This window comes from Phoxinus phoxinus (genome assembly GCF_949152265.1).
Source record: "Phoxinus phoxinus genome assembly, chromosome: 10".
In the NCBI taxonomy this organism is placed as follows: Eukaryota; Metazoa; Chordata; class Actinopteri; order Cypriniformes; family Leuciscidae; genus Phoxinus; species Phoxinus phoxinus.
This window is the reverse complement of record NC_136885.1, coordinates 36,297,561-36,301,778: the sequence shown is the minus strand read 5'-3', so window position 1 is coordinate 36,301,778 and position 4,218 is coordinate 36,297,561.

Genomic DNA, 4,218 nt, shown 5'->3' with positions numbered 1-4,218 from the left:
TCTCTGAGACACACACACGTCCTCTCTGAGACACACACACGTCCTCTCTGAGACACACACGTCCTCTCTGAGACACACACGTCCTCTCTGAGACACACACACGTCCTCTCTGAGACACACACTCGTCCTCTCTGAGACACACACACGTCCTCTCTGAGACACACACACACGTCCTCTCTGAGACACACACACACGTCCTCTCTGAGACACACACGTCCTCTCTGAGACACACACACGTCCTCTCTGAGACACACACACGTCCTCTCTGAGACACACACGTCCTCTCTGAGACACACACACACGTCCTCTCTGAGACACACACACGTCCTCTCTGAGACACACACTCGTCCTCTCTGAGACACACACACGTCCTCTCTGAGACACACACACGTCCTCTCTGAGACACACACACGTCCTCTCTGAGACACACACTCGTCCTCTCTGAGACACACACACGTCCTCTCTGAGACACACACACGTCCTCTCTGAGACACACACTCGTCCTCTCTGAGACACACACACGTCCTCTCTGAGACACACACACGTCCTCTCTGAGACACACACACGTCCTCTCTGAGACACACACTCGTCCTCTCTGAGACACACACACGTCCTCTCTGAGACACACACTCGTCCTCTCTGAGACACACACACGTCCTCTCTGAGACACACACACGTCCTCTCTGAGACACACACACACACACGTCCTCTCTGAGACACACACTCGTCCTCTCTGAGACACACACGTCCTCTCTGAGACACACACACACACACGTCCTCTCTGAGACACACACACGTCCTCTCTGAGACACACACGTCCTCTCTGAGACACACACTCGTCCTCTCTGAGACACACAGACGTCCTCTCTGAGACACACACGTCCTCTCTGAGACACACACTCGTCCTCTCTGAGACACACACACGTCCTCTCTGAGACACACACACGTCCTCTCTGAGACACACACGTCCTCTCTGAGACACACACTCGTCCTCTCTGAGACACACACACGTCCTCTCTGAGACACACACACGTCCTCTCTGAGACACACACGTCCTCTCTGAGACACACACACGTCCTCTCTGAGACACACACACGTCCTCTCTGAGACACACACACGTCCTCTCTGAGACACACACACACGTCCTCTCTGAGACACACACACACACACGTCCTCTCTGAGACACACACACGTCCTCTCTGAGACACACACACGTCCTCTCTGAGACACACACACGTCCTCTCTGAGACACACACACGTCCTCTCTGAGACACACACACACGTCCTCTCTGAGACACACACACGTCCTCTCTGAGACACACACACACACGTCCTCTCTGAGACACACACACACACGTCCTCTCTGAGACACACACTCGTCCTCTCTGAGACACACACACGTCCTCTCTGAGACACACACTCGTCCTCTCTGAGACACACACACACGTCCTCTCTGAGACACACACACGTCCTCTCTGAGACACACACTCGTCCTCTCTGAGACACACACACGTCCTCTCTGAGACACACACTCGTCCTCTCTGAGACACACACACGTCCTCTCTGAGACACACACACGTCCTCTCTGAGACACACACACACACACGTCCTCTCTGAGACACACACACGTCCTCTCTGAGACACACACACGTCCTCTCTGAGACACACACGTCCTCTCTGAGACACACACTCGTCCTCTCTGAGACACACAGACGTCCTCTCTGAGACACACACACACACACGTCCTCTCTGAGACACACACACGTCCTCTCTGAGACACACACACGTCCTCTCTGAGACACACACGTCCTCTCTGAGACACACACTCGTCCTCTCTGAGACACACAGACGTCCTCTCTGAGACACACACACGTCCTCTCTGAGACACACACACACGTCCTCTCTGAGACACACACACGTCCTCTCTGAGACACACACACGTCCTCTCTGAGACACACACACGTCCTCTCTGAGACACACACACGTCCTCTCTGAGACACACACACACGTCCTCTCTGAGACACACACGTCCTCTCTGAGACACACACACGTCCTCTCTGAGACACACACACACGTCCTCTCTGAGACACACACACGTCCTCTTTGAGACACACACACGTCCTCTCTGAGACACACACACACGTCCTCTCTGAGACACACACACGTCCTCTTTGAGACACACACACGTCCTCTCTGAGACACACACACACGTCCTCTCTGAGACACACACACGTCCTCTCTGAGACACACACACACGTCCTCTCTGAGACACACACACGTCCTCTCTGAGACACACACACGTCCTCTCTGAGACACACACACGTCCTCTCTGAGACACACACACACGTCCTCTCTGAGACACACACACGTCCTCTCTGAGACACACACACGTCCTCTCTGAGACACACACACGTCCTCTCTGAGACACACACACACATCCTCTCTGAGAGCCTGTGGACGGCGGATGATGGGAAGAACGGGACAGTGTTTCTGGGAAAATCAAACGGATGTGGCGATTACCCTCCCGACTCCCGAGAGCCTCTCTTCTGATCAATGACGCATGAAACGAAGGCTTACACACCGGGCCTGTCCTAACACACACACCGGCCGGGGCCTGTAACACACACACACACACACACACACACACACACACACACACACACACACACACACACACACACACACACACACACACACACACACACACACACACACACACACACACACACACACACACACACACACACACACACACACACACACACACACACACACACACACACACACACACACACACACACACACACACACACACACACACACACACACACACACACACACACACACACACACACACACACACACACACACACACACACACACACACACACACACACACACACACACACACACACACACAGTTGATATTTGACTGGTTTTGTCCATCCTTCTGTTAGACTGTCTCACACACACACACACACACACCAGGGCCTGTAACACACACACACACACACACACACACAGGAGAGAGGATCATGCGCTGTAGATTACAGTAAACGCACTCAGTGTTCCTCGGGGAATATAAACATGGGTTACGGGTTGGTATCTAGTTATTACTCAGTTATGGCAATTACTGTAATAAGCACATCATATATACAGTCAAACCAAACATATCCAGACTCCAGATATGATAGTTGATATTTCCACTAGTGTGATCAGGACTGTAGTTCAGTGATGTCAGTGAGGAGAGCAGAATACAGGAAACTGAGATATTATACTCAACTCTTCATACAGCGACTACCAGTGACATTAATACACATGTGTGTCCAGAACTGATCGGGACAGTGAGCGGGTCATGTTCTGCTGAAGTGTGTGTGTGTAACTGCTAATGCTCTTCACACACACACACTGAACACACTGAAGCATTGCTTGGTCACTGGTGGAGCTAAACTGGTATTATCTAATTGTGTAGTTAAATTTACCAGCTGACAGATATTCAACATATAGAAGTGTGTGTGTGTGTGTGTGTGTGTGTGTGTGTGTGTGTGTGTGTGTGTGTGAGACAGTCTAACAGAACGATGGACAAAACCTGTCAAATATCAACTTGTCATATTTTGTCACCATTTTATAAACTATAGAGAATAAACTGATGATGTGAGACATGTTGAAGTGTCTGAATACATTTTGGTGTGTGTGTGTGTGTGTGTGTGTGTGTGTGTGTGTGTGTGTGTATGCTGGTTTGCTGTATATGAGGAACAGGACTGTACAATAAAGTGCTAATCATTGCAGGCTTTAGTCCGGTGTGCGCATGTGTTAAACAGCATGTGTGTGTGTGTTTACTCTGAGTGTGTGTCATTGATTCACTGATGTGTGTGTGTGTGTGTGTGTTAAACAGCATTTGTGTGTGTGTGTGTGTCATTGATTCACTGATGTGTGTGTGTGTGTGTGTTAAACAGCATGTGTGTGTGTGTCATAGATTCACTGATGTGTGTGTGTGTTAAACAGCGTGTGTGTGTGTCATTGATTCACTGATGTGTGTGTGTGTTAAACAGCGTGTGTGTGTGTGTGTGTCATTGATTCACTGGTGTGTGTGTCGGGTCAGTCTCGGAGCTAAAGGTCAGATCTGGCTTCTCTCCACAGCAACACTGAACACGTGCAGACCTGGCGTCCTGATCAATATACTTCAGTCACTGAGACTTCTTCATAACACAATATCTG